We start from the raw sequence: 20,913 nt of genomic DNA on the forward strand, positions 1-20,913 counted from the left end.
GATATTTGTAGACACCTTCACGGGTCTTATAAAATTTTGTACATATTGTCTGCCTTATCTACTTAAAAAGGTCTCCCCACTAGCATGATAATTGCCCAAGATGTAAGAGTTCAAGGTGGGACTCAAGAATATTTACAATTAAGTACAAAATAATTTCATTCTTCTCATAAAAATCCACACCCCTAATCAGCAGGAAGCAGCTAGAGCAGTCGGCACATGATTTCCCTCAAGCCTGAGGAATGTATAAAGAAAAAGGGGGAAATTGAAACAGCACTGACGACCTTAAACTGGCTTTGCTTTCTTGAAGCAAGTGGCCGATTATTCAAACCTGGAGTTATTTTACAGACAGAAATGCTGCCACTAGAGCCCTTTTTGAAGGGAGAAGTTCTTCAGCAAGGAAACCTGGCTTCCAGAGAGGACTGTTTTGAGACCAGGCAATCAGCTTCTGCCAAGTCTGCCCTTAAATTTTGCCCTGAACCCTGGATGGGATATACAGATTTGAGTCCTGTCTCCTGTCTCCTTGCTGGATGACCTCAAAATAAAGTTGTTTGTTTACTCCAAAGCCAGAGCCATAGCACTAGCTTCTGAGCACATCAGTCAGCCAGCTCAGTAATAATCCTTCCTCGCATCTCTCCAACCTCTGCTTCTGTGATGATACGGACCTGTGATGACACTGCCCACTGAAATATTCAAGGACACACTCCCCATCTTTACCTTGATCACATTTACAAGGTCTACTTGCCATGTGCAATATTGTGATTTATAAGAAATATATGAATTTGGTCACATGATCAAAAATTTATACATATATTTTCATCCACGGTTCCTGGTTCACAGCTCCCCAAACCCTGGGAATTTCCTGGGCAGTAAGAGCAATAGGAGCATCTTTTGTCATCACAGTTGGTCTCTGTCACTAGTTTTTGAAAGTATTTCAGAGCCATAAAGGTGTCCTGTTATTCGTAACAAGCCCTTTTTCACCACAACTAGGTTTTTGCTATTGAGATGACTCTTGGAAAGCATCTAAGGATGGGGGCTGGTTGCCAGGGGAACCAATCCTGAATAGAGAATTGGAACTTTTAGTTCCACCCTCTGACCTCCGGGAAAGGGAGAGAAGCTGGAGGTTCAGTGGCCAATGATTTCATCAATCATTCCTATGCAATGAAGTGTTCTTAAAAACAACAAAAAAGGAGATTAAGAGAACTTCTGGTTTGGTGAACACATGGAGATTCGGAGAGAGTGGTGGCTAGGAGAGAGCATGGAGGCCCCACGCCCTTTCCTCGTACTTTGCCTTCCGCATCTCTTCCACCTGGCTGTTCCTGTGTTATCTCCTTTTATAATAAACCAACGATCTAGCAAGCAAAATGTTTCTCTGAGCTCTGAGCTGCTGTAAGCAAATTAATCAAACCTAAGGAGGTCATGGGCACCTCTTATTTACAGCCAGTCGCTCAGAAGTACAGGTGATAACCAATGCTTGCAACTGGCATCTGAAATGAGGGTGATTTTATTTACCTATCTCCAGGTAAATAATGTCAGAAATGAATTGCAGTATCATATACATTTTTGTGTCCTGAGAATTCCTTGCTGCTATGGGAAACCCTCTCCACATGTTAGAATTTAGTGATCAGAGCCACCGTTTACCACCACATATGGTAACATACTCAGTTTCTGGGGATTAGGACGTGGACATCTTTGGAAGGTTATCATTCTAGCAAGACTTTTCTAGCTCACCCAGCCCTACATCAACAGTCTGAAGTCTTCACCACTAAATATATCTCTAATCAACTTTTGTTGTTGTTGTTCAGTCACTAAGTCGTGGGTCTTGGCAACCTTTGCAACCTTGGCAACCTCTTCACAACGCCATGGACTGCAGCACCCCAGGCTTCTGTCCCTTATCACCTCCCGGAGTTTGCCCAAGTTCGTGATGCCATCCAACCATTTCATCCTCTGTCACCCTCTTCTCCTTCTGCCTTCAATCTTTCCCAGCATCAGGGTCTTTTCCAGTGAGTCAGCTGTTCCATCAGGTGGCCAAAGTATTGGAGCTTCAGCTTCAGCATCAGTCCTTCCAAAGAGTATTCAGGGTTGATTTCCTTTAAGATTGACTGGTTTGATCTCCTTGCTTTCCAAGGGACCCTCAAGAGTCTTCTCTAGCACCATAGTTCAGAAGCAACAATTCTTCAGCTCTCTGCCTTCTTTGAACTACTTTCTTTTAATTCCTCTGCTACCATCTTTGTGCAGGGCCACATAGACTCTGCCCTGGACAACTGTGAGCACCTCCTAACTGATCCCCTTCCTACAACTCTTATCCCTCTACAGCCATCTATAAATTGCCAGAAGGATCTTCTTAAAATATAAGTCAGATAATGTTATTTCCTTGTTTAAAACCCATCAGTGGTTAGCCATTTAAACCAGAACAAAATTCTAATAGGCACTTCATCTTCTGGTCCCTTCTCACCTTTAAAAAATAATGGAGAAGAAAAAATGCAATGTTTTTCCTCCACAACATTTCTCTCCATCCCTTCCCATCAGCCTTCCAAAGCCTTGTATGCTGAGCAGCAGCTGTTAGCAGCTCATCAAAGGAAGGTACATGTAGTTGAGCTGACCTTCGTGGTTCTCCCCAGAGGCAGAAGACAGCAACTTACCACATAACTCTAAACCTATGCCCTCCCTCTCCAAGTCTGTTTTAACTGTACATTCCTGCTAACGCTACCAGAAAATCTGAAATGTAAGAAATAAAAACCAAGAGGTAGAGGAAAGAAAGGAAGAAGCACAGCACAGTGTGATAGAGTCTTCACATTTCATAACAGGCAGACAAAAGATAATGTCTTTTGATGGGTCTAAAAATAGTGCAGAGATAAATTATTTAACATTAAGAGAACTAAAAATAAAAATTTAACAGCCCTTGGGGAATTATGGGAGAGAAACTTTCCATTTCATTTTTTTTAATGAACTCTGAATTCTTAGACTAAATAAATACAGTAGAGCCGTTACTAACTTTGCACAAATATTTACATAAATTTTGCCCATGAGGGCGGGCATGTTTATATATGTAAATGGGCCATCAGTTTTTCACCTATTGCAACATTTTTTTCCTCTGATTTCCAGCACTGCTCTTTGGAATTCCCCTACTAGAAACTGTCCCACCAAGGACTTCTTGCTGATAAATCAAAGGGCATTGTGACCTCACTCGAAGTCTCTTTGTGGAAAATTGTTCCTTAGGCCCTCTTCTGCCTCCATTTTCAAAAGTTCTTCCTTCCTGAATTGCCAACTACTTCTGGAGCCAGCTATTTTCACACTTTCAAACAATGACTCCACATTTTATAATTCCTTGTCTTTTTCCAACATGCCAGAAACTCAGGAAGCAACTACTCCACAAACACAGACCTTGTCTGGAATAATGAACAATCCCTAACTCAACCACCAATCCCGGTATTTCATTACCTCTTAGGAATACCCAGTCACCTCTCAATGAAGAATACTTTACAGAATTTTAGAACTGATAAAGGACTGCAGAGAACAAACACACCCACATCAAAAAAGCCTGCGATATAAAAAACCTCTGGTCTCCATACAGAACTACTAACTCAAAATGTTTTCAACAACTTACCCCAGAAAGTTCCAGTGCACACAAAAGTTTGAGATTCCTCATCTAACCCAATCTCCTTATTTTTGAAATGAAGAAAGTCAAGTCCAGAGAGGTAAGTGAACTGTCCAAAACTGCCCACCTGATATGCAACCAATTCATTATTCTACTCATACATATTCTGGTATCCCTTTTAAAGAAACCTGGGAGATAAAACATGCATTAGAAAGAAACTATCTCAACATCATAAAGGCTACACAAGAAAAATCCACAGCTAACATCATACTTTATGGAAGCTTTTTCTCTAAGATCAGGAATAAGACAAACATGCCACTTTTTGCCACTTCTATTCAACACAGTACTGGAATTCCTAGCCAGAACACTTAGACAAGAAAAAGGAACAAATTTCATTGCCTTTCATGAAAACTAAAGGGATAGGCTAGAAAACTAAGTGGAAAAGATATAAAATTACCTCTGTTTGTAGATCATCAGTTCAGTTCAGTCACTCAGTCGTGTCTCCAAAGAAGACATACAGATGGCTAACAAACACATGAAAAGATGCTCAACATCACTCATTATCAGAGAAATACAAATCAAAACCACAATGGGGTACCATCTCACGCCAGTCAGAATGGCTGCCATCAAAAAGTCTACAAAGAGTAAATGCTGGAAAGGGTGTAGAGAAAAGAGAACCCCCTTACACTGTTGGTAGGAATGCAAACTAGCACAACCACTATGGCGAAGAGTGCGGAGATTCCTTAAAAAACTGGAAAAAGAATGGCCATATGACCCAGCAATCCCACTGCTGGACATACAAACCAAGAAAACCAGAATTGAAAGAGGCACGTGTACCCCAATGTTCATTGCAACACTGTTTACAGTGGCCAGGACACGGAAGCAACCTAGATGTCCATTGGCAGACAAATGGATAAGAAAGCCGTGGTACACATACACAATGGAGTATTACTCAGCTATAAAAAAAGAACGCATTTGAGTCAGTTCTAATGAGGTGGAGGAAACTGGAGCCTATTATACAGAGTGAAGTAAGTCAGAAAGAAAAACACCAATACCGTATATTAACGCATATATGTGGAATTTAGAAAGATGATAACAACAACCCTATGTGCAAGACAACAAAAGAGACACAGATGTAAAGAACAGACTTTTGGACTCTGTGGGAGAAGGCAAGGGTGGGATGATTTGAGAGAATAGCATTGAACCAAATGTGAAATAGATGACCAGTCCAAGTTCAATGCATGAAACAGGGTACTCAAAGCCTGTGCACTGGGACAAACCAGAGGGATGGGATGGGAAGGGAGGCAGGAGTGGGGTTCAGGATGGGGGACACATGTACACCCATGGCTGATTCATGTCAACGTATGGCAAAAACCACCACAATATTGTAAAGTAATTAGCCTCCAATTAAAATAAATAAATTAAAAAATAATAAAGAAGGAAAAAACCCTACTAGAACTAATTAATGAATTCAGCAAAGTTAAAGAATACAAAATCAACGCACAAACTTAGTTTAATTTTTATAAATTAACAATGCAAAATCTTAAAAGGAAACTAAGTGAACAATTCTATTTACAATAGTATCAAAAAGAATAAGTACTTAGGAATAAACTTAACCAAGCAGGTGAAAGACTTGGACTCTGAACACTACAACACTGATAAAAAAAAGAAACTAAACAAAACCCAAATAAATAGAAAGACATCTCATATTCATGGATTGGAAAACATAATACTGTTGAGATAGCAATACTACCCAAAGCAATTTACAGATTCAGTGCAATTCTTATTAAAATTCCAATGATAGTTTTTGCACAAATTAAAAAACCTATCCTAAAATTCATATGGAATTTCAAGGACCCTGAACAGTCAAAGCAGTCTTGAAAAAGAACAAAGCTGAAAGTCTCATAGTTCCTGAGATAATGAAGGACAAGGAAGCCTGGCATGCTGCAATTCATGGGGTCGCAAGGAGTTGGACACAATTTAGCAACTGAACAGCAACAACAGTAATCAAAACAATATGATCCTGATAGAAAGAGAGACATGTAGACCAATGGACTGAAGAGCCCAGAAATAAATTCTTGTCAAATGACTTTCAATGAGGATGCCAAGGCCATTCAATGGGGGAAAAGACAGTCTTTTAAATAAGTGGTGATGGGGGAAAAAAACAAACTTAATAACCACATGCAAAACACTGAAGCTGGATCCTTAACTTGCACCATATACAGAAATTATTTAAAAATGAATTGAACACTTAACCATAAGCCATAAAACTCTTAGAAGAAAATACAGGGGTAAAGCTTAATGACATTGGGTTTTGCAATGGTTTCTTGGCTATGAAACCAAAAGCACAGGCAACAAGAGAAAATATAGAAAAGTGAACTTCATTAAAATTAAGAACTAAATTTTAAAAAGTAAAAAAATCAGCTCATAGAATAAAAGAAAAATATGTCTGGTAGCGATTGATACCCAGAATATGTAAAGAACTCTTACAACTCAACTAAAAAACAAACAACTCAATTTTAAAATAGGCAAAGGAATGAACAGTCATGTCACCAAGAAAAATATACAAATGGTCAATAAGCAAACGAAAAGGTGTTCAATATTACTAACCATCAGAAAAATGTAAATCAAAACCATAATAAGATTCTATTTCACACAAATTAGGATGGCTGTTATTAAAACAACAACAATAGAAAACAAGTTTTGATGTGGACGTGGAGAAACTGGAATACTCGTGAATTGCTGGTGGGAATGTAAATAATGAAGCTGCTTTGGAAAATGTTATAGTAATTCCTCAAAAAATTAAAAACAGAACTACCATATGACCTAGAAATTCCACTTCTGGGTATACACCCAAAAGAACTGAACACAGAGACTCAGATATTTCTATATCCATGTTCACAGCTGCATTATTCACATTAGCCAAAGGTAGAACAGTCTAAGTATCTTTCAGCAAATTAATGAATAAACAAAATGTGGTGTGTGTGTGTGTGTATGAAAAAAGTGAAAGTGTTAGTCACTCAGTCATATACAATTCTTTGCAACCCCATGGACTATAGCCCACAAGGCTCCTACACCCATGGAATTCTCCAGACAAGAATACTGGAGTGGGTAGCCATTCTCTACTCCAGGGGATCTTCCCAACCCAGGGATCAAACCTGGGTCTATAGTGGAATACTAATCATCCTTAAAGAGAACAGAAATTCCAATACATGCTTCAATAGGGATGAATCCTGAAGACATTATGCTAAGTAATATAAGCCAGTCACAAAAAAGACAAATACTTTATGATTCTAGTCAAATTAGGTATCTAAGACAGAGTCACAGAGATAAAAAGTAAGATTGTAGTTGCCAGAGGCCAGGGAGAGGGAGGAATAGGGAATAAATATTTATAGAGCTTCAGCTGGAGAAGATGAAAAACATTATGGAGATGGATGATGATGACAGTTGCACAATAAAACTCGTGTGCTCAGTCACTCAGTTATGTCTGACTCTTTGAGGTCCCATGGACTCCAGCCCACCAGGTTCCTCTGTCCATGGGATATTCCAGGCAAGAGTACTGGAGTGGGTTGCCGTTTCCTTAATACCACAGGATGTACATTTAAATGATCAAAATGGTAAAGTTTATGTTATATCTATTTTGCAACTATAAAGAAGTTTAGCTTGCAAAAACAGAACTACTCCTTTTTCTTTCTCATAAACATTACTCTCCATTTGTTTTATTCATCTAGCAATTAGCAAATCTCAGTTTCCAGCAAAACATCTCCAAATACTTGTTTTGAGCAATTTTCTTCTCAAGGGCTCCAGCTGATACCCACCTTTCTGTGATCATCCACTCCTCAGGAAGTCCAATGGTTACAGTACAATCCATTTCCTTTAGCTCTGATTCTATGAGTCCCCTTCCAAAAATTCTGTGAAGACTCCCGACCTCACAAGGAAGCTCCTCTTCTCTGGCCTCAAGCAATCTCCCCAACTACTAAAGAACACACTGCTCTTCGTGGAAATAAAAACTGTGACACTCATTATTACAGCCATAACCCTTCTCTCATTCAGCCTACTGTCTGCTGATCTCAGAAGCATCTTCTATCTTTTTGCAATAAATAATATAGTATAATCTTTTGAAAGCCACTGACACATCAAAAGCATTTTTAAACAGTATAATCAAATACATTTTGGTGTTATTCTTACTTTTATTGTTATAACAAAAAAGGCTCCATTTTAATTGCTTGATCTATGGATTGAAAACAGAAAAATCAAAAATTTTTAATTAAAATGGGAATGGGACAAAGTAGGTAAATCCGCTTATTATAGTATTTGTAAACCATGAGTGAGCGTGATGCTTACGTCTTAGCAATCTTCCTAAGCTGTGTTCCAAACTGGGAAAGGAATACATTAAGGTTGTATACTGCCACTGCTTATTTAACTTATATGCAGAGTACATCATGCAAAATGCTGAGCTGGATGAAGCACAAGCAGAATCAAGATTGCCAGGAGAAATATCAATAACCTCAGATAAGCAGATGACACCACCTTTAGGGCAGAAAGCGAAGAGAAACTAAAGAGCCTCTTGATGAAGGTGAAAGAGGAGAGTGAAGAAGCTGGCTTGAAACTCAACATTCAAAATATGAAGATCATGGCATCTGGTCTCATCACTTCATGGCAAATAGATGGGGAAACAATGGAAACAGTGACAGACTTTATTTTCTTGGGCTCCAAAATTACTGCAGATGGTGACTACAGTCATGAAATTAAAAGACGCTTGCTCCTTGGAAGAAAAGCTATGACAACCTAGACAGCGTATTAAAAAGCAGAGACATTACCAACAAAGGTCTGTCTAGTCAAAGCTATGGTTTTTCCAGGAGTCATGTATGGATGTCAGAGTTGAACCACAAAGAAGGCTGGGAGCCAAAGAATTGATGTTTTCAAACTGTGGTGTTAGAGAAGACTCTTGAGAGTCCCTTGGACTACAAGGAGATCAAATCAGTCAATCCTAAAGGAAATCAGTCCTGAGTATTCATTGGAAGGACTGATGCTGAAGCTCCAATACTTTGGCCACCTGGCCCGAAGAACTGACTCACTGGAAAGGATCCTGATGCTGGGAAAGATTGAAGGTGGGAAGAGAAGGGGATGACAGAGGATGAGATGGTTGGATGGCATCACCGACTCAATGGTCATGAGTTTGAGCAAGCTCCGGGAGTTGGTAATGGACAGGGAAGCCTGGTGAGCTGCAGTCCATGGGGTCACAAAGAGGCAGACACAACTGAGCAACTGAACTGAACTGAAGCTGTGTATATAAAACATATACAAAACTTCCTACTAGCAGTGACTACTTTATGATTGAGAGAGATAAAAAGTCACTCTGAACCAGATAGGAAGCCCTTGCAGGTTACTGAGCTGAAGAGTGACATGATCCCAATTAGTATTTAAAAGAATCACTATGCCTGAAGAGTGTAAAACAGACTGCAGCCAGACTGACAGGAACTGGACCAAAGTAGGGATTAAGAAGTAGGAAGATATTTTAATAATACAAAGTAATGGTAGATTAGACCAGGTTGGCATCAGTGGAGCCAATGAGAAATGGTCAGATTCTAAATAGCCCTGACGAGAAACCAACAAGATCTGATGGCTTGAAGTTATGTTTAAGAGAAGGGTAAAGGCTCTAGGGCTTAGTTGGAAGGATGATTTTCCATTTACTCAAATGAGAAGAACACGGAAGGAGCACAATGGAGTAGGAGATATTAGAAGCAAAAGTTCTTCTTTGAACATGTTAGGTTGAGTCATCTTTTAGATATCCAAGTGGAGATGTGAGATAAATAGTTGGAAATGTAGCCTGGGTATCAAGGAAGATGATGCTGTTTGTGAAAGAACTAAAATTCTTAAATGTTACACGACAAACAAATGTATGACACAAATAAATCAAAGACGTTCCTAAACATTTATCACATTAGGGTGTTAAAACACATCAGGGGAAAGCCAGAATTTCCAGAAAACTAAAATGGAAAAACAACATAAGATCTGATAAGCAGACAGGATAGTTTATAAATATACTATCTGAGTAATAATCCTAAAGTGAATCAGCAGATCTTAAAAGGATTAATGTCCCAAATAAAAGAATAAAAAGAAAAATATAGACATATTTCATTAGAAAGGAAGGAATAATAGTTAACTATTTCCAAAAAAAAAAAATGTTTTATGCACCACTGCAAAGCCAAAATGGAGAAGGAAATAGCAACCCACTCCAATATTCTTGCCTGGAGAATCCCAGGGACAGAGCAGCCTGGTGGGCTGCCATCTGTGGGGTTGCACAGAGTCGGACATGACTGAAGTGACGCAGCAGCAGCAAAGCCAAAAATAAGATAGTATCATCCCAATGCCCCATTGGTTCTGAAGGGAACGAGTAATTGCTTTTATGCTGCCCAGCAGTGATAAATGCCTCTAACTATGGTCTGAACATTCTACAGAAATGAAAGTCCGTTACATTGTACAGGGCAGACCATAGTAATTAACAAGAGTTCACTAACTATTTTTAGCCATGATTTATAAGAGAAGGGGAGTCAGTGTATGAACTCCACTTGGTTAAGGCAGTTAAAAGGCAAAGCCCAAAATTTCACTTCTTGGTCATAAGATGTTCAATAATATCACAGGGTCCAAACAAAAACAGAATTGTATTTCTAATGTTTTTACCCTGTTAAATATTTCTGGCTATGAGGACTACATACTATTCTATCTGCTATGATTTATAACTGTTGGCATTCCTTTCCAAAGCCAGAAAACTATCAATTGCAAATGAAAATATTTCTTGGGTTTTGTTTTGTTTCGGGAGTTTGGGAGAGGAGAGAAAGGTGAATGTCCAATGGGACAGTTCCAGGGAAATTACCATACGAATGTGTGTTACATAGAGTGTTTGGTGCCACACCATATCTATAACTTTGGCAATTACATAGATGTTGTTTTTGTGTTTAGTTGTTCAGTCGTGTGCGACTCTGCAACCCTTTGGACCATAGCCTGCCAGGCTCCTCTGTCCATGGGATTTTTCAGACAAGAATACTGGAGCAAGTTGCCATTTCCTCATCCGTGGGATCTTCCTGACTCAGGGATCGAATCTGTGCCTCCTGTGTCTCCTGCATTGGCAGGCAGGTCATTTACCCACTGAGCCATACACAGATATATAGACATATAATTAGGGATTCCAGGTGGCTCAGTGGTAAAGAATCCACCTGCCAATGCAGGAGACACAAGAAGAACAGGTTCCATCCCTGAGTCTGGAAGACCCCCTGAAGAAGGAAATGGCAACCCACTTCAGTATCATTGCCTGGGAAATCCCATGGATAGAAGAGCCTGGCTACAGTCCATGGGATCGCAAAGAGTCAGACGTGACTGAGCAACTGAGCATGCACACACAAACATACAATTAGACACAGAAAACAGTTCACCTTAAAAGCTGCGTCAAGATGCTTGATTCTAAGCCTACCTTGGAGTGCTAATCACTGCAAAGGTTCAGGGAAAGCTCTTCTATCTGCCAGACTATAAACACCATGTAGACACACTGCAGTCTAGAGGGTGGCAACCTCCAAGGCATCATATCACATCCCTGAGTACTTAGTGATACCACATGCATGCTCAGTTGTGTCCAACTCTTTGTGACCCCATGGACTGCAGCCCACCAGGCTCCTCTGTCCAGGGGATTTCTCTGGCAAGAATACAGAAAGTGGGTTACCATTTCCTTCTCCAGGGAATCTTCCCAACCCAGGGATCAAACCCGAGTCTCCTATGTCCCCTGCATTGGCAGGTAGATTCCTTACCAACTGCACCGCCTGGGAAGCCCCCCATGAGTATTTATTCTTGCATAAATACTCTAGTCTCATCTGAGGTGGATCAGTCGAGCGCACCAGCAACCATAAAACCAGGAAGACTCAGAGAATCACCCCTCCCACAAACGTCCTCATAATTACTTCTAAACCCACCTTCTTTTCTAATAAAACAACTGTTTGTCCATAAAAGAGCACAGCTTGGATTCCCTAGTCAGTAATTAACAGATAACATTTACTGAGTACTTCCTACATGCCTGGCACAGTGCAAACCACTTTACGTGGGTGATACCATTTTGACCAAGCATAGCCTCTGGGGTGCATACTATTATTAAGTCCATGTTATTGACCCCCCCAAAAAAATCTAGAGCTTAGAAAGGCTAAGTAACTTGCCCAAGTCTAAATAGCTGGTATTAGCAGATCTGAGAGACCCTCCGACCCCTGATTCCCCAACCATTCTTCCCCTGCTACGTGGGAAAGGAGTTTAAGATAAGTCAAATAATATCTGACACTCTAAACAGCCTACTGCTACTGCTAAGTCGCTTCAGTCGTGTCCAACTCTGTGCGACTCCATAGACAGCAGCTTACCAGGCTCCCCCGTCCCTGGGATTCTCCAGGCAAGAACACTGGAATGGGTTTCCATTTCCTTCTCCAATGCATGAAAGTGAAAAGTGAAAGTGAAGTCTCTCAGTCGCATCCGACTCTTAGCGACCCCATGGACTGCAGCCTACCAGGCTCCTCCACCCATGGGATTTTCCAGGCAAGAGTACTGGAGTGGGGTGCCATTGCCTTCTCCGCTAAACAGCCTAGTGTGAATCATATTTATCCCACAAATAAATGCCTATACTGGATCATTAAAATGCCAGTTTCCCTGCTTAGGACTGAAATATCATGTCTGTGTGGAAACACTGGTTATCACATGCTGGCAAAACATTTAAATTGGGTATTAATGGGGAAAAGAAGACAAATTAACCAGTTCTTAGTAAATTCAGCTCTTTATGAAGACCTATTTCTTCAGGCTGCATGCACACTACTATTAAAAAATATTTTTAGATATTAAAAAATAAAAGGCTCTCATAGAACAGTCAAATGTCCGACATGTGATTTGGAAACGCCCAACAAGAACTCCCTTGTTCAATAAAGAAGGCAGAAGGAGAATCTGATAGAGGAGTAAAGAAATTAAGGAAGATCAATAAGCAAAGGTAAGCAGATAAACAAAATACTATTAAAATGGCAGCATTTTCAACAAGATTATTTATCTGGAGTTTATTTAGGAAAAAAAAAAAATGTCAAGAAAACCAACTGGTTGCAGAGGAAGACCAGGGGAGGTGCATGTGGTTGTGAACCCTTGGTGTGTGATTAGTTCATGTGCTGCGCTGCCCTATGCTTAGTCGCTCAGTCGTGTCCAACTCTTTGCCACCCTATGGACTGTAGCTGCCAGGCTCCTCTGTCCATGGGGATCCTCCACACAAGAATACTGGAGTGAGTTGCCATGCTCTCCTCCAGGGGATCTGTCCAACCCAGGGATCAAATCCAGATCTCCTGCATTGCAGGTGGATTCTTTACCATCTGAGCCACCAGGGAAGCCCTGGTTCACAGGCCCTGATTATTGAGATGCTAACTGCTAAGTCACTTCAGTCGTGTCCGACTCTGTGCGACCCCAAAGACGGCAGCCCACGAGGCTCCTCTGTCCCTGGGATTCTCCAGGCAAGAACACTGGAGTGGGTTGCCATTTCCTTCTCCAATGCATGAAAGTGAAAAGTGAAAGGGAAGTCGCTCAGTCGTGTCCGACTCCTAGCGACCCCAGCCTAGGACTGCAGCCTACCAGGCTCCTCCATCCATGGGATTTTCCAGGCAAGAGTACTGGAGTGGGGTGCCATTGCCTTCTCCTAGTCAAATCCAAACTCCAGATGTGCTAATATAAAAGAACAAGGGCCTAAAAGTCTACAAACCAAGGTTCTGATCATTCTGCTCATGCCAATAATTCAAGACCTAGAGTAACTGATCTGGCCTCTTTGGATTCAGTTTTCTTATCTAGAGCACAGAAATAATAATCATCTAGTTAAAAATAAAACGTGTTATTGCTCTGAGGACCATGTGAGACTATAGATATGAAAATTCCTCAATAAAACTGTTCAGGTTCACTTCAAAATGAGTATTATATGTGTTACTACCAGTGTACTGCAGAATGAGTGCAGGTTGATTTAATGCTGAAAAAGTAAAGAGCAAGGAGGCACATGCAGGTGGGAAGAATGATCTAAATGTTGACTGGTTTATATTATTAATGGAGCCCACCTGCAACACAACTATTGATATTACAGTATTATGGTATTAGCAAGCCTGTTAACAATCAAAAGACAATACAAAGCACCCAGCTAAGTGATCCAGACTACAACTTGATACAGAAAATTCCTGAACATCAACAGTTAAAAAAAAAAAAAAAGCAGCAGCAACAGCACTGGAACAGATACTGGAATTCAAGAAGATGCTCAAAAATCAATGTCTTCATGGCTCTGGACTGTTTTGTATGATATGTCTTTAGTTATGCTTAGATTTGACTCATACACTTAATCTTCACCCCCACTAAGGGCAGAAAGAGAAGATCTAGGAGTGTGTGATTATCTTGCTCTTCCTATCCACAGAGGGTTTAAAACATGCCAGAATGACTCCCTCATGTGGACACTGCCATGCAAATAAAAAAAGAGATGAATGTCCCCAGCTATATAATAATAATTCAAAGCTAAAGGGCAATACAGTCACTGGTTATGAGGTCCCACTTATATTTCTCTGTTCATTGGTTTGTCTAACTTAACTCTCTGTAATTCATGTCTATCAGTAGAAGAGATATTTGGATACATATTTGTATCCATTCTATGTCTAAATAGAAAGCTTTGAGAACATTTAGCACTGAGGCAGTTCTCATTGACAAATATTTATCACAATAGATTTGAACATAGATCTTGAATTCGTTAATTTGCAATGTTTCAGATGAGGAAAGTAATTCTGTCTACTCTTGAGCCAGAGAAGACACCTGTATTACAAAACCTTATCTGGAACATAATTCCCAGTCTGGCTCTGCCTGTACTTGGTAACCAATGATGGAGGACACACCTCTCATTTCCTCTTAAGACACAAAAACCGTATCTTGATTTGCTGTGAATGAATGTAATTGTTTTTAACTTCTCATTATTCTAACTAAAATATGATAACTGAATCCACCCTTTCATAATAGAATTCCTAGCACTGGATTTGATTTAAATTGTACTGAATTTATATAAATTCTAAACACAAAAACTCCTTTGTAAAATTGCAAAATTAAGAGGCTCTGTGTATTGTGAATGAATGATGTTTCCATAGAGCTACAGATACCCACGTCATTTGTGAACTGAATACTTTGAATAAAGCCTTATGATTACATACATTTTTGAAAGGAATAAAATATTTTCATTCTGAAAACATATTCTCTAGTAGCAATTAATTATTCAGATCTTAAAGATGAAGAGGAAGAAGCTTCTGAAGCAGGAATTTAACCTGCAAATTTAGGTACTTGAACCTAAAACAAAAGTCAAGAACACATTACTCACAGTTTGAGTTACTGCCACTGATCACAAGGGTTTTCCATAACTAGCTCCCTTGGGGGTTCTCTGGCTCAGACTGTAAAGAATCTGTCTGCAATGCCTAAGACCTGGGTTCAATCCTTGCGTCAGGAAGATCCCCTGAACAAGGGAATCACTACCCACCCCTGTATTCTTGCCTGCAGAACTCCATGGACAGGGGAGCCTGGTGGGATACAGTCCATGGGGTGGCAAAGAGTTGGACACAACTGTGCAACTAACACACGTACACATACAAGGGTTTCCGTAACTAGACCCAGAGTTTGGATGGATATGAATGGAATCATCTGGACAAAATTAACTCCTGCCATGGGCTGACTTTTGGGTTAAAAGAGGCCTGGAGAAATGCTGAAAGGAGAAAAGACCAGCAAATGTGTAGGATTCAGAAAAGGGAGTACAGGGGCAACAGCTCTCGTCCAGAGCACTTCACTTTCTCTTCTTCATCCCACAAGGAAAAGTCATCAGCTGAAATCATGCTCGCTGCATGTGGGTAAAAGGAGTCATGTGATGCACTAAGTGTTCCAGGAAGATTAATCTGTCAGCAGTGGGGCTGATGGATTGACAGAGAGAAAAAGAGAGACAAGAGGCGATGACAAGAACACAATACAGAAGAGGAGGCAAGGATGGATTTGGGGAGAAACGTCAAGACTTAATACGTGACTACTTATAGACAGAAGATGAAGGAGAGAAAAGAGTCAACGATGACTCCCAAGGTTCACTCTCAGGAGGCTGAGAAAACAGTGGTGCCACTGAGAAACATGAGCAAGGCAGCCAGGACAGCTCTGGTCCTGTGTGACTTTACCCTCAGCCTGGGTGATGCCACCAACCCTGGGCAAAAGTGAAGGTGAAGTCGCTCAGTCATGTCCGACTCTTTGCAACCCCATGGACTGTAGTCTACCAGGCTCATCCATCCATGGGATTTTCCAGGCAAGAATACTGGAGTGGATTGCCATTTCCTTCTCCAGGAGATCTTCCCGACCCAGGGATTGAACCCGGGTCTCCAGCATTGCAGGCAGATGCTTTACTGTCTGAGCCACCAGGGAAGTCCCTGGGCAAAGCCAATGAGCAAATAAATGCTCCTTGTTATTTTATGACTGGCTTTGGAGAGGACAGTTACTTGGCTGACAAAGATCTGTCTAATCAAAACTATGGTTTTTCCAATAGTCATGTATGGACGTGAGAGTTGGACCATAAAGGCGGCTGAGCGTCAAAGAATTGATGCTTTTGAACTGTGTTGTTGGAGAAGACTCTTGAGAGTCCCTTGGACTGCAAGGAGATCACACCAGTTAATCCTAAAGGAAATCAACTCTGAAAATTCATTGAAAGGACTGATGCTGAAGATGAAGTTCCAGTACTTTGGCCAGTTGATGTGAAGAACTGACTCATTAGAAAAGACTCTGATGCTGGGAAAAATAGAAGGTGGGAGGAGAAGGGGACGACAGAGGATGAGATCGTTGGATGGCATCACTGACTCAACGGACATGAGTTTGAGCAACCTCCGGGAAATGGTGAGGGACAGGGAAGCCTGGCACTCTGAATTCCATGGGGTCCCAAAGAGTCGGGCATTACTGAGAGACTGAACACTAACAACAACAAAAGAGAAAAGTGGCTGATAATCTGTTAACAAAACCTGAGAAAAAGTGAAGACAGAATGACACAGTAGTTATACAGTTATCAGGAAGGAGCCAACCCAGGAACAGAAAGAGTGGAAAATATAACTAGGGACACAGGATGAAGCAAGACTTTGAAGAGCATGACTTACCGTGGAAAGCATGTGTGCTAAGTCACTTCAGTCATGTCCAACTCTTTGCAACCCTAAGGACCATAGCCCACAGACTCCTCTCTCCATGGGATCCTCCAGGCAAGAATACTGGAGTGGGTTACTATGCCCTCCTCCAAGGGATCTTCCCAACCCATAAATCAAACCTGCATCTCTTGCATCTCCTACATTGGGAGGTGGGTTCTCTACCACTAATGCCACCTGGGAAGTCCTACCATGGAAAGCACTGTGGCCATCAAATCAAACCAAGGTGAAATGATCAAAAATGGTTCAGACTTTGTGGCAGAGAAGAATCAAAGACTAGGGTCCAAACTCAAACTCCTACAAGGGCCTGGCAAGTAACAGAAGGACAGGTAGGTATTTGGCAGCAAGGATGGGGTGGAGGGGCACTGAAACAGCACTCACCCACCCCATCTAAAGAGCAGCCACAGTAGGTAAGTTACTCCCACCCAAGACCATAGGCCCAATCTTCCAGTTCTCCAAGAGCAACCATCCCACCCACGATTCTCCACCACATGTGCCATTTTATCTTCTTCAAGCACTTGTCAATACCTGAAATCTTTGTGCTGTTGTTGCTACCGTGTTTATAGTCTGTCTCCTCCCACTGGAAGGCAAGTTCCCTAAGGAGCCAAGAACTGGCCTTCAGTGTTCAACCAGTCACACGCTCACCTCTGGACTTATCAGGACTGAACCATTTGACACAAAATAAATCAAAACCCTTGATCTCTTCACAGTCTTCATAGCCTTTCCCCTTGGCCACCTGCCATGCCCAACACACCCAAGTCTCTCTCCAGCTCGGCCTCTACAAAGGGCAAGACCTGGGTTCGAATCCTGACTCTCAGCCATGTACTAGCTGTTTGTACTACTAATAATAATTCTCAAATGCTGCATCTATAAACATGTACATTACTGGATTTCTGGAGGAATTAAGTGAGTCTTTTTTAAGTTGACTCTGAATGTAATGAGCTTCCCTTGTGGTTCAGCAGTAAAGAATCCGCCTGCCAATGCAGGAGACGTGAGTTTGATCCCTAGGTTGGGAAGATCCTCTGGAGAAGGAAATGGCAACCCACTCAGTATTCTTGTCTGGGAAATCTCATGGACAGAGCAGCCTGGGGGGCTACAGTCCATGGGGTTGCACCAAAAATTGGACACACTTTGGCAACTAAACAACAACATGAATGTAATAACAACACCTGTTTCTTTTAAATTTTCCACAGTTGGACTTCCCCTTCTCACACTCACCTCACTGCCTCCCCAAGGCCAAAGCTGCTGACTGTGGGCCCCTCTCCACCTCTCCCTTCTCTCCATCTCCCGAAAACTTGTCTCCTAGTTGGTCTTTAGGGCCAGCTCCATCATTTCTTCCTGGCTGAGGTTTTCTCTGACTTTCCTGAGTCCCTGCAGCCCTTTCTCCCTGCAATTAGCAATACTCTGACAGGAACCACACACACACGGCCAGCTGCCTTGTTGCTGATGTCCACCAAGTCAGAGCAAAGGGAGGGACTCAGTAGTTCTCTTCCTCGCTTTTCCCAGAGTCTAGCACAGGGCCTCATTCAAAACAGGAATTAACCAAATGGAACTGAACACCTCACAGATGTAAATCTGACTGACTAGAAACTATATGAGTGGACATCTTGGGCTCCACCATTGAGAATTAACCAGTGTGGGAGACAAAATCTCCCACACAGTCAGCTGGTGATTATCCACATTAACGGTGAGTGACAGGGATAGGAATAATCTAAGAACTGTTAATACAAATATTCTCACAATTTTAGGTAATGTAATTGCAATTTACGCAGTGCTAATAACTTGAGACCAAAATTCTGTCTCTGGCTACTCTGTCACAGTGCCAAAAATACTTAACAGTAACTTCAGGCTCTTTTGAATGTCAATTTAATTATAACATGAAATTTCACAGAAAGCACTGCACTCTTTCTAACACAGGAGTGTTCAACCATCAGTTCATTTAACAGATATTTACTGACAGCCTATTATATGCCAGACATTATAAGGAAAACCATTACAGGCCTGAATTCTATTTATTACAATTTTGTAATGACTGCTTAGGAAGACCTAGAAAATGTGGGAAGGCCACTGAGGCCAATACCAAAGTCTGTTTTACCAAATAACCTAGTAGTGGTCACACTATCAGTTCTGAGGACACTGTATTTCTTTCTGGGTGTCCCACACCCAGAGCGGTGGAGCAGCTGGCTTCTGGTGGTCAAGAAATGTGGAAGCAGCCTTGTCCTGAAGGAGAGTAGGCAGTAACAATAACCATGGAGATTTAAATCCACTTAAACCTTTCTATTCACCCTGGGGTGGTGGGAATAGGTGTGACAAAAAAACACCTTTTGTTTTTCTGAGTTATTGCTGGGGCATTTTACAGAACGAAAATCCTGCTCACATCCAGGGTCTGGACATTTAGATAAAAATTTGACTTTGGGACTCTCACCAAAAGTCCCTCTTTGCTTTCCACAGATGCCTTCAAAATAATCACTTAGTGACTAAGACTCAGTACTTTCAAAGCACAGAGGGCCTGAGTTCAATTCCTGGTCAAGGAACTAAGTCCCGCATGCCTCAGCTAAGACTTGGTGCAGCCAAATAAAAAAAATATTAAAATAATAATAATCACTTAGAGGTAAGCCTGGGAAGAGTTAGTGACCTCTGACTCAACCACCTTATAAGTGATAGGTGCTTGCTACCCTCTCTATGTTTTGTTCACTAGTGACCTGGGACAATGGACTCTCCTTCCCCACCTCCTTCTCATTCACTGCCCCACATCCCTTTCTGGGATCTTTAAGTAATAACCTTGTGACTCTACTTCCTTTGCACGGATATACTGAAACCGTGTTTTCAATCCAAATGACTTATGTGATTACACTTCCCCAAAGTGGGAGCTTGGATGCTGAGGGAGTTACTAGCCAACCCATGTGGGTGGCTTGAGCCCCCTCATTGAACAGGTCATAATCTGTATGTTCTTAATTCAATACACCAGCTCCAACCCCTCAACACCGTAATGAGAGTCACTGCGTGTGTGCATGCTAATTCACTTTAGTAGTGTCTGACTCTTTGTGACCCTATGGACTGTAGCCCACCAGGCTCCTCTACCCCTGGGATTCTCCAGGCAAGAATACTGGGGTGGGGTGTCATGCCCTCCTCCAGAGGATATTCCTGACTTGGTGGCTCAGACAGTAAAGAATTTGCCTGCAATGCAGGAGACCCAAGTTCGATCCCTGGGTTAGGAAGATTCCCCTGGAGAAGAACATGGCATCCCATTCCAATATTCTTGCCTGGAGAATCCCAAGGACAGAGGAGCCCAGTGAGCTACAGTCCATACAGTTGCAAGGAGTCAGACATGGCTGAGCAACTAACACTTTCAACACAGTAGCTGCTACTGCTGCTGCTAAGTCGCTTCAGTCGTGTCCGACTCTGTGCGACCCCATAGATGGCAGCCCACTAGGCTCCCCCGTCCCTGGGATTCTCCAGGCAAGAACACTGGAGTGGGTTGCCATTTCCTTCTCCAATGCATGAAAGTGAAAAGTGAAAGTGAAGTTGCTCAGTCGTGTCCGACTCTTCGAGACCCCATGGACTGCAGCCTACCAGGCTCCTCTGTCCATGGGATTTTCCAGACAAGAGTACTGGAGTGGGTTGCCATTGCCTTCAACACAGTAGAGAAGGTAACAAAAAACTGAGCCAAGGAGATGACTTTCATCTTCCCCCAGACCCTGTGCTGTCCATAATGTACCTGTTTCATCCCTTCCCAACTGCAAGAGAAAAGAATCCTAAAAAAGTAGGATTCAAGGCAAGTATTTTGACTAAAGGCAAGTTTCAGGAAAAGATATGAAGGGGAGCAGAATATACTATCCCAAAATATGCCTCTTTGGCATAAACATTATTTTAGGCTGGTTATTTTTAAGAAACAGCAGACACAGGAGAAGCTCTGTAAACCCAGCAGAAGTTACTCTTTTGTAAGAGACATTTGTATGTATAAGAAATCTCTATTTATAAGGTGTTTCCCTCTCCACACCAGAAAGAGGATGCTCAAAGCCGCCAGAAACACTTAATCAACGTAAAAGGCAACGATTTAAACCTGCATACAATCTTACCCTCGTTTACTGT

The 20,913-nt window shown here is 41.6% G+C and overlaps 1 protein-coding gene across 4 annotated transcripts in view; it reads right to left on the reverse strand.

Annotated features, from left to right (window-relative positions):
- The window catches only part of ADAM23 (ADAM metallopeptidase domain 23), a 194,662-nt gene that overhangs the window by 167,862 nt on the left and 5,887 nt on the right, over positions 1 to 20,913 (reverse strand). The window lies entirely within an intron of this gene.

Source organism: Bos mutus, chromosome 2 (assembly GCF_027580195.1).
Source record: "Bos mutus isolate GX-2022 chromosome 2, NWIPB_WYAK_1.1, whole genome shotgun sequence".
Classification (NCBI taxonomy): Eukaryota; Metazoa; Chordata; class Mammalia; order Artiodactyla; family Bovidae; genus Bos; species Bos mutus.